Source organism: Chiloscyllium plagiosum, unplaced genomic scaffold (assembly GCF_037043375.1).
Source record: "Chiloscyllium plagiosum isolate Xiang-an unplaced genomic scaffold, Cpla_swu_hap1 HiC_scaffold_39, whole genome shotgun sequence".
Lineage (NCBI taxonomy): Eukaryota > Metazoa > Chordata > Chondrichthyes > Orectolobiformes > Hemiscylliidae > Chiloscyllium > Chiloscyllium plagiosum.
Genome location: NW_028270177.1, coordinates 48,800,891 through 48,815,166, shown reverse-complemented (window position 1 = coordinate 48,815,166; position 14,276 = coordinate 48,800,891).

The following is a 14,276-nucleotide window of genomic DNA, read 5'->3' as shown; positions in this document are numbered from 1 at the left end:
TCAATCTTGCCCTGGGGAAAATACTCTAGCTATTGACTCTACCTATTCCTCTCATTATTTTGTAGACATCTGTCAGGTCTCTCTCTTCCTCCTTGGCTCCAGAGAGATTCAACCTTTTTTTCATAAGGCAAGCCCTCCAGTCCAAGCAGCATCCTCCTTTGCAACCTCTCCCAAGCCTCTGTATCTTTCCTATAGTAGGGCGACCAGAACTGGACACAATATTTCAAGTATTGCCTTACCAGGGACTTGTAGAGTTGCAGCAACACCTCACGGCTCTTGAACTCTATCCCCCTGTTAATGAAAGCCAAAACACCATATGCTTTCTGGACAACCTTACCCACTTGTATGGCAACTTTGAGGGACCTATGTACTTGCACATCCAAATCCCACTGTTCCTCCACACAGCCAAAATCGTGTCTTTAATCCTATATTCAGCATTCGAGTTCCACCTTCCAACATGCATCACTTCGCATTTATCCAGGTTGAACTCAATCTGCAATTTCTCAGCCCAGTTCTGCAGTCTGTCTATGTCGCGCTGCAGCCTGCAGTAGCCCTTTATATTATTGCCAACACCTCCAAACTTTGTGTCATCTGCAAATTTACTAACCCTCCCCTCAACCTCCTCATCCAAGTCATTTATAAAAAGTACAAACAGCAGAGGCCCAAGTACGGAGCCCTGGGAGACCCCACTCAACACTGTCGCCTAGGCAGAATACTTTCCATCTACAGCCACTCTCTGCCTTCTGTCAGCCAGCCAATTTTGTATATATCTGTTTAATGCCTGGAAACAGAGTGTTGATGGAGGGTTGTCTATTTATGTCTGATTAATGGTCGGTGATAGGGGGTGGTGCAGGGTTGTGTGCGATTTTCTGTATATATCTGCTTAATGACAGGAGACAGACTGGTGGTGGTCGAAGGTTGTGTGTGTGTATTTCTGTGTATATCTGCTCAGTGGAAGGATAAGAGGGCGGTGTGGAGGGTTGTGTGTGTGTGTGTGTGTCTGTCTGTGTATATCTGTTTAATGGCAAGTGATAGGGCTGTTTTGGAGGGGTGTGCGTGTGATTCTGTGTATGTCTATTTAAGGGATGGTGACAGGGTGGTGGTGTGTGTATCTGTTCCGTGGCAGGAGAGGCAGACAAGGTAGTGCTGGAGGATTGTGTGTGCGTTCCTGCATATATCTGCTCAATGGCAGGAGGCATGTTGTTCATGGAATGTTATGCTTGTGTGTGTGTGTTTCTGTGTATATCTATTTAATAGCAGGAGATAGGGTGGTGGTGGAGGATTGTGTATGCATGTGCGTTTTTGTGTATATCTATTTAAGGGCAGTAGGCAGGGTGTCCGTGGAAGGTTGTGTGTGTATATTTCCGTGTATAACTGTTTGGAGACAGGAGACATGGTGGTCAAGGAGGTTTGAGTGAGTGTGTGTGTGTGTTTCTGTGCATATGTGCTTAATGGCATGAGACAGTTTGGTGTGTGTATGTTATTGTGTGTATCTGTCCAATGGCAGGAGGCAGGGTGTTCATGGAGTGTTGTGCATGTGGGTATTTCTGCGTATATCCTTTTAATGGCAGGAAACAGGGTGGTGGTGGAGGGTAGATGTTTGTGCTTCTGTGTTTATAAGTGCTTATGGGTAGGAGACACGTTGGTGGTGGAGGTTTGTGTGTGTTTCTATGCATATCTGTTAAATGGCAGGAGACAGGGTGTTGGTGGCGGAGGGGTGTGTGTGTGTTTCTGTGTATATCTGTTTAATGCCAGGAGACAGAGTGTTGGTGGTGGGTTGTCTGTGTGTTTTTCTTTTTTGTGCCTGTCTGTTTAATTCTGGTGATAGGGTGGTGGTGCAGGGATGTGTATTTTTTTTTCTGTAAGTATCTGCTTAATGATGGGAGACAGACTGGTGGTGGTGGAGAGTTATGAGTCTGTCTGTTTCTGTGTATATCTGATTAATTACAGGAATCAGGGTGGCGGTGGAGCGTTCTGTATGTATGTGTGTTTCTGTGTATATCTGTTTAAGGGCAGGAGACAGGGTGATGCTAGAGGGATGTGTGCGTGTTTCTGTGTATATCTGTTTTAAGTGCTGGAGAGAGTGTGGTGGTGGAGGGTTGTGCGTGTGTGTTTCTGTGTATATCTGATAAACGGCAGGAAACTAGGTCGTGGTCGAGGGATGTGTATGTGTGTGTGTTTGTGTGTTTGTGTATATACCTGCTTAAAGGCAGGAGACAGGTGGTGGTGGAGAGTATAGTGTCTGTATTCCTGTATCTATGTGCTTACTGGCAGGAGACAAGGTGGTATGGAGGGTTGTGTATGCATGTGTTTTTGCGTATATCCGTTTAAGGCCAGTAGGCAGGGTGTTCATAGAACATAGACCAAAAATCATTCCAGCCCAGTACAGGCCCTTCGGCCCTCAATGTTGCGTCGACCTGTCATTCCAATCTGAAGCCTATCGAACCTACACTATTCCATGTACGTCCATATGCTTATCCAATGACGACTTAATTGTACTTAAAGTTGGGTAATCTACTACCATTGCCGTCAAAACATTCCATACCATTACTACTCTCTGAGTAAAGAAACTACCTCTGACATCTGTCCTATATCTGTCACCTCTCAATTTAAAGCTATGCCCCCTCGTGCTCGCCGTCACCATACTTGGAAAAGGGCTCTCCCTGTCCACCCTATCTAACCCTCTGATTATCTTATATGTCTCTATTGAGTCACGTCTCAAACTTCTTCTCTCTAACAAAAACAGCCTCAAGTCCCTCAGACTTTCCTCCGAAGCCCTTCTCTCCATACCAGGCAAGATCCTAGTGAATCTCTTCTGCACCCTTTCCAAAGCTTTCATATACTTCTTATAATGCGGTGAACAGAACTGGACACAATATTCCAAGTGCGGTCGCACCAGAGGTTTGTACAGCTGTAGCATAACTTTATGGTTCCAGAATCGATCCCTCTATTAATGCCTTCTTAACAAAACGGTCAACCTGGGTGGCAACTTTCAAGGATCTGTGCACCTGGACACCGAGATCTCTCTGCTCATCTACACTACCAAGAATCTTATCATAAGCCCAGTACTTTGAATTCCTGTTCCTTCGACCAAAGTGCATCAGCTCACGCTTGTTCAATTAAACTCAATATTCCACCTCTCAGCCCAGCTCTGCAGCTTGTTATTATCTCTCTGTAACCTACAACATCTTTTGTCACTATCCACAATTCCACCGACCTTAGTGTTGTCTGCAAATTTACTAACCTACCCTTCTACTCCCTCATCCAGGTCGTTTATAAAAATGATGAACAGCAGTGGACCAAACACCGACCCTTGCGGCACATCACCAGTAATTGGACACCAGATGAACATTTCCCATCAACCACCTCCCTCTGTCTTCTTTCAGCAAGTCAATTACTGATCCAAACTGCAATATCTCCCACAATCCCATTTCTCTGCATTTTGAACAATAGCCTACTGTGGGGAACCTTATCAAATGCGTTGCTGATATCCATATACACCACATCAACCGGTTTACTCTCATTTATCTGTTTGTTCACCTTCTCAAATAACTCAATACGGTTTGTGAGGCACGAAATAACCTTCACAAAACCGTGCTGACTATCCATTATCATAATATTATTTTCTAGATGATTGCAAATCCTATCTCTTATAACCTTTTCCAACACTTTAACAACAACTGAAGTAAGGCTCACTGGTCTATAATTACCAGTGTTGTCTCTACTCCCCTGCTTGAACAGGGGAACCACATTTGTTATCCTCCAGTCTTCTGGCACTATTTCTGCAGACAATGACGATTTAAAGATCAATGCCAAAGGCTCCCTGGCTCCCTGGCTTCCCAGAGGATCCCAGGCTAAATCCCATCTAGCCAAGTGGACTTATCTATTTTCACACTCTGCAGGATTTCTAATACCTCTTCCTTGTGAACCTCAATCACACCTAACCTAGTAGCCTATATCTCGGTATTCTCCTCGACAACATTGTCGTTTTCTAGAGTGAATACTGTCGAAAAATATTCATTTAGTGCTTCCTCTATCTCCTTCGACTCCTCACACAACTTCCCATTAATATCCTTGATTGACCCTCACCTTACACTTGTCATTCTTTTATTCCTTAAATACCTATAGAAAGCCTTATGGTTTACCCCGATCCTATCGGCCAACAACTTCTCGTGTCTCCTCCTGGCTCTTCTGAGCTCTCTCTTTAGGTCTTTCCTGGCTACCTTGTAAACATCAAGTGCCCTAACTGAGCCTTCACATCTCATCCTAACATAAGCCTTCTTATTCGTCTTGACCAGAGATTCCACTTCTTTCGTAAACCACGGCTCCTGCGCTCTACAGCTTCCTCCCTCCCTGACAGGTACATATTTATCTAGGACACTCTGGAGCGTTTCCTTGAATAAGCTCCACATTTCTAATGTGCCCATTCCCTGCAGGTTCCTTCCCAATTTTATACTTCCTAAATCTTGCCTAATCGCATTGTAACTGCCGTTCCCTCAGCTGAAAATTTCGTGGAAGGTTGTGTGTTTGTGTGTGTATTTCCGTGCATTACTGTTTGATGACAAGAGTCAGGGTGGTCAAGGAGATTTGAGTGAGTGAGTGTGTGTGTGTGTGTGTGTTTCCGTGCATAAGTGCTGACTGATATTAAACAGGTACACACCGAAACCAACACACAACCCTCCACCACCACCCTGTCTCCTGCCTTTAAGCAGATATACATACAAACACGCACACATCCCTCAACCACGACCCTGTTTCCTGCCGTTAATCAGATATACACAGTTTGGTGTGTGTGTGTTTTTGTGTATATCTGTCCAATGGCAGGAAGCAGGGTGTTCATGGAGTTTTGTGTGTGTCTGTGTGTGTGCGTGCGCGCGCGTGTGTGTGTGTGTGTGTGTGTGTGTATGTGAGTTTCTGCAGAAATATGTTTCATGGCAGGAGACAGGGTGGTGGTAGAGGGTAGGTTGTCTGTGTTTCTGTGGCTATGTGCTTACTGGTAGTGGTGGTGGTGGAAGGGTGTGTGCGTGTTTCTGTGTATATCTGTTTAATGTCAGGAGACAGAGTGTTGGTGGGGGGATGTTTGTCTGTCTGTGTGTTTTATTTTCTGTGTATGTTTGTTTAATGGTAGGTAATAGGTGGTGGTGCAGTGTTGTGTGTGTTTTTCTGTATATATCTGCTTAATTACAGGAGACAGACTGATGGTGGTGGAGGGTTGTGTGTGTGTTTCTGTGTAAAATCGATTAATTTCAGGAAACAGGGCGGTGGTGGAAGATTCTGCGTGTCTTTCCGTGTATATCTATTTAATGGCAGGAGGCAGGGTGGCCGTGGAGGTTTGTGTGTGTGCGTGTTTCTGTGTATATCTGATTAATGGCAGGAAACAGGGTGGTGGTCGAGGGATGTGCGTGTGTTTCAGTGCATTTCTGTTTAATGGCAGGAGACAGGGTGGTCATGGAAGTGTGTGTGTGCTTCTGTGTATATCTGTTTAAGGGCTGTGCGTATGTGTTTCTGTGTATATCTGATTACCGGCCCGAAACAGGGTAGTGGTTGAGGGATGTGTGTGTGTGTTTGTGTGTATATCTGCTTAAAGGCAGGATACAGGCTGGTGGTGGAGGGTTGTGTGTTGGTTTAGGTGTCTACCTGTTTAATGTCAGGAGGCAGGGTGGTCATGTTGGGTTGTGTGCGTGTGTTAATGTGTATATCTATTTAAGGGCTAGAGACAGGGTGGTGGTAGAGGGTGCTGTGTGTGTGTTTCTGTGTCTAACTGTTTAATTGCAGGTGGCATGTTGGTGGTGGAGGGTTGTGTGTGTGTTTCTGCGTATATGTGCTCAATGGCAGGACACATGATGGTGTGTGTGTGTTTCTCTGTATACCTGTTCAATGGCAGGAGTCAGGATGGTCATGGAGGGTTGTGTGTGTTTCTGAGTATCTCTATTCAATGGCAGGTGACACAGTGGTGTTGGAGGGCAGAGTGCCTGTGTTTCTGTGCCTGTGTGCTGAGTGGCAGCTGACAGGGTGGTGGAGGATTGTGTATGTTTCTGTGTATATCTGTTTAAGGTCAGTAGACAGGGTGTTCGTAGAAGGTTGTGTGTGTGTTTTTGTGTATATCTGTTTAATCGCAGGTGACAGGGTGGTGGTCGAGGTTGGTGTGTGTGTGTTTCTGTGTGTATATGTTTAATTGCAGGAGACAGGCTGGTGGTGGAGGGTGGTATGTGTTTGTTTCTGAGTATATTTGTTTCATGGTAGGAGACGTGGTGGTGCTTGAAGGTTGTGCGTGCATTTCTGTGTATATCTGCTTAATGGCAGGCAATAAGATGTTAGTCGGCGGTTTTGTGTGCGTTTGTGTGTGTGCGTTTCTGTGTATATCTGTTTAATGGCAGAAAACGATGCGGTGGTTAACGGTTGTGTGTGTGCATTTCTACGCATATCTGTTTAATCGCAAGGGATCGGGTTGTGGTGGAGGGTTGTTTGTGTGTTTGTGTGTGTTTCTGTGTATGTCTGTTTAATGGCAGCAAAAAAGGTGGTGGTGGAGGGTTATGTATATGTGTGTGTTTCTGTGTATATCTGTTTCAGGGCAGAAGACATGATGGTGGTCGAGGGTTGTGTGTGTGTACGTCCGTGTATATCTGCTAAATGGCAGGAGAAATGGTGGTGGTGAAATGTGGAGTGCGTGTTTGCATATGCATATAAATACACACACAACCCTACCCAAATCACTACTTAATGGCGGTAAATAAGGTTCTGGTGTAGGGTTGAGTGTGTGTGTTTCTGCATATATTTGTTTAATGTTTGCTGACAGGGAGGTTATGGAGGGTTGTGTGTGAGAGTGTTTGTGTATATATCTTTTGAAATGCAGGAGACAGGTTGGTAGTGGAGGGTTGTGTGTTTCTATATGTACCTATTGAATTGCAGGAGAAGGGTGGCAGTGGAGGGTTGTGTGTGTGCTTCTGTTTACATCTGATCATTGGCAGAAAACAACTCGCTTGTGTAGTAGTGTGTGTGTGTTTCTGTATATCCCTGTTTAATGGCAGGAAACAGGATGGTAGTGGACGTTTGTGTGTGTGTGTTTCTGTGTATAATTGATTTATGGCAGCAAACAGGGTGGTGGGGAGGGTTCTCTCTGTGTGAGTTTCTGTATATACCTGTTTAATTGCAGGAGACAGGTTGGTGGATGGTATATGTTTGTTTCTGAGTATATCTGTTTCATAGCAGGAAACATAGCGGTGGTTGATGGTTGTGCGTGTGTTTCTGTGTATATCTGCTTAATGACAGAAAACAATGTGGTGGTGTACTGTTGTGTGTGTATTTCTACGTATATCTGTTTAATGGAAGGAGACAGGGCTGTGGTGGAGGGTGGTGTGTGTGTGTGTGTTTCTGCGTATATCTGTTTAATGATAGGCGAGGGGGTGGTCGTGGTGGTGTGTGTGTATGTTTGTGTATATCTGTTTAATGACAGGAGACAGGGTGGTGGTGGAGGCTTGTCTGGATGTTTCTGTAAATATCTGTTTTATTGCAGGAGACAGGGTGGTTTTGAAGGTTGTGTGTGTGTTTCTGTGTATGTCTGTTTAATGGTAGGAGGCAGGGTGGTGCTGAAGGTATGCCTTTATGTTTCTGTATAAATCTGTTTAATTCCAGGAGACAGGGTGGCGGAGGAGGGTTGTGTGTGTGTGTGTGTGTGTGTGTGTGTGTGTGTGTGTGTGTGTGTGTGTGTGTGTGTGTGTGTGTGTGTGTGTGTGTGTGTGTGTGTGTGTGTGTGTGTGTGTGTGTGTGTGTGTGTGTGTGTGTGTGTGTGTGTGTGTGTGTGTTTCTGCGTAAATCTATTTAATGGCAAGACACAGTGTGGTAGTGGAGTGTAGAAAGTCTGTGTTTCTGTGTCTATGTACTTACTTGCAGGAGACTGCGTGGCGGTGGATGGTTGTGTATGTATGAGTGTTTCTTTGTATATCTGTTTAATGGCAGGAGACAGGGTGGTCGTGGAGGGTCGTGCGTGTGTGTGTTTCTGTGTATATCTATTTAATTGCTGAGGACAGAGTGGTGGTGGAGAGATGTGTGTGTTTCAGTGCATATCAGTTTATTGACAGGAGACAAGTTGGTGGTAGGACGATGTATGGGTCTGTGTTTCTGTGTATATCCGTTAAATGGCAGGAGACAGGGTGGTGGTGGAGGGAGTATGTGCCTGTTTCCGTGTGTCTGCTTAATTGCAGGAGACAGGGTGTTTATCTTTTTAATGATGGGGGAGAGGGTAGTGGTAGAAGGTGGTGTGTGTGTGTGTTCCTGTGTATATCTGTTTAATGAAAGGAGATCGGGTGGTGGTGGAGGGTTGCTGTATGTTTCTGTAAATTTCTGTTTAATAGCAGCAAACAGGGTGGTGGTAGAAGGTGGTGTGTGTGTGTGTTTCTGTGTATATCTGTTTAATGGAAGGATACAGCGTGATGGTGGCGGGTTGTGTGTGTGTTTCTGCGTACATTTATTTAATGGGAGGAGACAGGGTGGTGGTGTAAGGTTGTGTGCTTGTGTTTCTGTCCATATCTGTGAAATAACAGGAGACAGGTATATAAGGTTGGTGTGTATGTGTTTCTGTATATCCCTGTTGAATGGGAGGAGACAGGGCGGCGGTGGAGGGTTGTGTGTGTGTGCTTCTGTGTATATCTGTTTAATTGCAGGAGACAGGGTGGTCGTGGAGGGTTGTGTGTGTGTTTCTGTGTATATCTGTTTATGACAAGAAACAAATTGGGTGTCAAGGGTTGTGTGTGCGAGTGTGTTTGTGTGTGTGTGTTTCTGTGTATATTCGTTTAATGGCAGAAAACCATGTGGTGGTGAAGGGTTGTGTGTGTGTGTGTGTGTTTCTGTGCATGTCAATTTAATGGCAGGAGACAGGTCGATAGTGTCGAGATGTGTGTGTGTTTTTTTATACCTGTTTAATTGCCGGTGAGTGTGTGATTGTGGACCATTGTGTGTGTGAGTGTGTGTGCATGTGTTTCTATGTAGATTTGTGTAATGGCAGGAGATAGTGTGGTCGCGGATGATTGTGTGTGTGTTTCTGCGTATATTTGTTTAATGGCAGAAAACAATGTGGTGGTGAAGGGTTGTGTGCGTGTGAGTTTCTATTATATTTGTTTAATGCCAGGAGACAGGAAGGTGGCTTAGAGACTTGTGTGTATTTCTGTGGATATCTGTTTATTGACCGAAGGCAAGGTGTTGGTGCAGGGTTATGTGTGTGTGTGCTTCTGTGTGTATCTGCTTGATAGTGTGAGACAGCGTGGCGGTGGAGGCTTGTGTTGTGTGTTATAGTGTATATCTGATTACTGGCAAGAAACAGGGTTTTGGTGGAGAATTGTGAGTGTGTTTCTGTGTATATCTATTTAATGGAAGGAGACAGCGTGATGATGGAGGGCTGTGTGTGTTTCTGCATATATCTGGTTAATGGCAGGAGACAGGGTAGTGGTGAAAGGTTGTGTGCTTCTGTTTCTGCCTATAACTGTTTAATAACAGGAGACAGGTATTGGTGCAGGTTCGTGTGTATGTTTTTCTGCATTTTACGTTAACCGTGCAATTTGCTGCAGACACGTTCACACCAGGACATGAGCAACATGGATACCAACTGAGTTGGAAACGTGTCGGAACTGAGTTGGAAGCGTGTCATTTTTTAACGGTTTTCAAGATGTCAATTACGCTGGAAAACAAGGAGCTATTGGAAACAGAAAGGGAAAAGGTAGAATAGCTTCAACTTTCTGTGCTGGATACCACTGAGCCGCAGCACAAGCGGCTGTGGCTTTTTTTTTTCTGTAGTGTAGTGGTCATCATCTGCGCCTACCATGCGAAAAGTCCCCATTTCGAAACTGAGCGGAAGCTGCTTTGCTTTTCAACTGCAGCCTTTTACATGGACAAGAACGGAGCTTACTTGCTTGCATTCCCATCTGAAAACCTGCCTTCGAATTTGCTAGAACAAATCCGCTCTCGGAGTGAAATGTAATGCTATTCCATTTAATTACTGTGCAAAGCATTGTAAAGTTTTTCTCCAACCTGGTTCTGATCATATGACATTCTGTTTGAGAGTGTAGTTACCGCCTTCTGATCCTTCCACGAAAAGCTGTACCGCATTTGCATTCCTTGCGCAGGCGGCCTGGTTCAAAGACAGGGAAGAAGCTGATGCGCTGGTGTCACAGCGCACCACGGACACCCGAACTTGTCTGTTTGTAAAATGTACCCCAAAGTCGTCTCTGAAAGGCCTCATTTGGAAGCTGCCTGTCGTTATTCAACGTGCGAGAATTGGCACCAGAGGTCCTGAATCATGTTTTGACACAGTTCGCACGTTAGTGGCTCATTCAATCAGCAACAGCAATGAAAGAAATCACACTCTCAGTGGAACCTCTGGACCTGTGCTTTCATGGCGTCGCTCGTATTCAGGTGCGCCCCGAGATCTAAGACACGTTGGAACTGAAACGGAGGAATCGACAGAGAGACTACAGAATGACATCGCATCCATTTGGTTTTCTTTAAATCACTGACGAGCAGGAAAATGAAAACGGGGAGGGCGAGTGGAGAAGTGAGGCAGTTGCAGCTCTGGTGAAATTCCTTCTTTGTGATTCACTCAGCAACCAGAGACGTGAAGGTGACTCAGGCGTGAGAGCTCTTCACATCGAGAACAAAAAGCACTCAAGGGCAGTTAGCACCTCTTCCGGAGTGGGGGTGGGGTGAGGTAATTACCTTTTTACTTCTGTTACTGTGTTCAGAAACTGCCTTTTAGATTGAGATGAACAGAAACTGCATTTCTAATAAGCACCATGCAATTTAGCAAAATTTATTGAGTCGCTTCTCGTCGATTCCCACACAGGTTTCCAACTCAGTTGGTATCCATATGGCGCATGTCCAGGACTGAAGATCTCTGCAGCAAATTGCACGGTTAAGGTAAAAGGGGAGGAAAGTGGCATCTCTAACTGGCCCAGAGGTCAAAACATCCTCACAATGTGATCTATCGTTCTCGGATTGTAATGCTACCTCTGGTTTTAGGGTGGAGAACATTCTTTGGGACTCTTATTCTGCAAAACAGACACAGTGACTGAAACTATGCTGCACGGTATGATGTGGAACACGGCCTGCTCAGCTTTGTGCATTTCCCCTGTAGTCCGGTGTGTTTCGTGTTCCGTGTATACGTGAAAGTCGTCCTGTTTTGAGCAATGGGTGAAATCATTTAGCAAAGCAAGAATCGAAATTGCAGTAATGTCAAGCAGTTCATGGTTATTCCACCATATCATAAGCGAATATATATTCTCACGCACTCACAGATACATTTGTAGCTTAAAAGAGTGTGAGAAGATAGACTCTGCTTACCATTGATTTTTGTCTGGATTGATAGGCTATCATTATCTGCTGCGTAATTGACATTGTAGCCGGGCACATCCCAGCAGCTGTGCGAGTCGGAGAGGGATCATGGAACCCTTTTCATGTGACTTTGCATCTGTTGTTATGCAGGAGCACAATTGGAAATGCAAGAAAATGGGGAGCGTGGCCGGCTGGTAGCCGTGCCGGTGGGTAATGTGGCCAAGCGGGCTAATGTGCTGAATCCAGGCCCCGGTTTTTGAGTGGAGTCGAATCCCACCACTGCCATTTATGCTGATCAACTCCAACGCTGCAGCTTCTCAAAATGCTGTTTCAGTCCCCACTGTGTTGATGTTGAAAACAAAAGAAAAATGCGTTTGCTTCGCGGGGAATTAACTGTGGTGTGGCATAGTGCCAAATATTTCAAAGTGTCTCTGCTGTCATGATCGTATTAGCCTCCCGCGTGGAAAATCGCAAACCGCTCTGCTGTTCCAGGTAAGTTGAGCTTTTACTGGAACCGAATGGAGACTGTTATTTCATCGCTCTTGTGAAACAAAGTCCTGCGGTGACTCGACATGTCATTATTTGGATTTCCGGCGAATGGGAAAATCGTTCCAATGAATTTCGATGTCATATGTTATTGAATTTGTCCCATTTCCTTCATTCCCGCCCTGGAGACATCGGAAGGGAAAGGTAATCTAATCGAGACTGTGATTGGTGATTTTCACTTTTTATCGCCCATTCTTATTATGTTCTTTCTTTCTCTCTTTTCAGCATTGTCTGGCAAGTGGTTGTGCTCTAAGGCTGCAGTATGTTTGAAAGAGTAGTTTGGAATTGCCCTGTTGTTAGTTGTAAGATTACTTTATGACTCATGCCCTCGGACTGTCTCACATTTAGCATTGTCTGAAAATGCATTAGGTTTGCCAGCTTTGTTTGTGTTCCGTGTTAAATGCTTTCTGTTTTGCGATTCGCTCAATACATTACGAGTTAATAGGGTTTCTGGGGTAATTTCCAGCAGCAAAAATCCTCAACTGAGGATCTGGGAAAATTTCATGGTATATGGTCAGTCAGAGCAAAAGTAAGGAAGTCGTTCGTTTCTGGAGTGTTTCACAACACTACCTTTCCGGTGAGCAGTCGAACAGACTAAATGATTGTGCCACAGACTGCAACGGCAAGCTCCGCTAAAAAGTAATCCTTTAAAGCCGGTGTCAGCAACACGACGTTATTGGGGTACACCGCGTGGAAACAGATACTTCGGTGTATCTCGTCCATACTCACCACATAGCCAAAATTAAACAAGTCCCGTTCCCCAGCATTTGGCCCAAATCCCTCTAAACCCATCCTATCCAGAAACTCATCCGATTACCTTTGCAATTTTCTGAGTGTAATAGCTTCCTCCACTTCCTCTGGTAGCTCATTCCAAACACGCACAACCTTCTGTGTGAGAAATGTGCCTCAGGTCCTTTGTCAATTTCAGCCCACTCACCTTAAACCTATTCTCTCGAGTTTTCAACTCACCCCAACTTGGGTAAAACACGTAAATACTCAGTTTACAACCCTTCCATAAGATCATGTCGCAGCCGTTACGCTGCAGGGATAGTCGTCCCAGCCTATTCCAGCTCGCCCTACGGTCCAAACATTGACGACATCCTTGTCTATATTTTGTCATCAATTTCACGTGTCTTACTTTTACGTTTTCAAGATGTCAATTACGCTGGACAACAACGAGCTATTGGAAACAGAAAGGTGAAACGTAGAATGGCTTCAACCTCCAGTGCTGGATGCCACTGAGTGGCTGCACGGGCAGCTGCGGTCTGTTTCTGTCGTGGTCATCACGTTCGCCTAACGCACGAACGCTCCCCAGTTCGAAACTGGGCGGAAACTGCTTTGTTCTTCAACTGCAGCCTTTCACTTGGACAAGAACGAAGATTTCTTGCTTGCTTTCTCATCTGCAAACCTGCCTTCGAATTTGCTGGCACAAATCTGCTCTGGTATTGAAATGTAATGCTATTCCATTTAATTACTGTGCAAAGCATTGTAAAGTTTTTCTCCAACCTGGTTCTGCTCATATGCCATTCTGTTTGATAGTGTAGTTACCGCCTTCTGATCATTCCACAAAAAGCAGTACGGCATTTGCATTCCTTGCGCAGGCAGCCCGGTTCTAAGACAGGAAAGAAGCAGATGCGCTGGTGTCACAGCGCACCTCGAATTCCTGAACTTGTCTGTCTGTCAAATGTACCCCAAAGTCGTCTCTGAAAGGCCTCATTTGGAAGCTGTCTGTCGTTTTTCAACGTGCGAGAATTGGCAACAGAGGTCCTGAATCATGTTTTGACACAGTTCGCACGTTCCTGGCTCATTCAATCAGCAACAGAAATGAAAGAAATTGCACTCTCAGAGGAACCTTTGGACTTGTGCTTTCATGGCGTCGCTCGTATTAAGGTGCGCCCCGAGATCTCGGCCACGTTGGAACTGAAACGGAGGAATCAACAGAGAGGCTACAGAGTGACATCGCATCCATTTGGTTTTCTTTAAATCACTGACGAGCAGGAAAATATTATCGGGGTGGGCGAGTGGGGAAGTGAAGCAGTTGCAGCTCTGGTGAAATTCCTTCTTTTTGATTCACTCAGCAACCAGAGACGTGAAGGTGACTCAGGCGTGAGAGCTCTTAGAACGAGAACAAAAAGCACTCAAGGGCAGGTAGCACCTCTTCCGGAGTGGGGGTGGGGTGAGGTAATTACCTTTTGACTTCTGTTACTATGTTCAGAAACTGCCGTTTTGATTGAGGTGAACAGAAACTGCATTTCTAAAAAGCACCCTGGAATTTAGCAAAATTTATTGAGTCGCTTGCCTTCGATTCCCAGATACGTTTCCAACTCAGTTGTTATCCATGTGGCTCATGTCCAGGTGTGAACATCTCTGCAGCAAATTGCACTGTTAAGGTAAAAGGCAAGGAAAGTGGC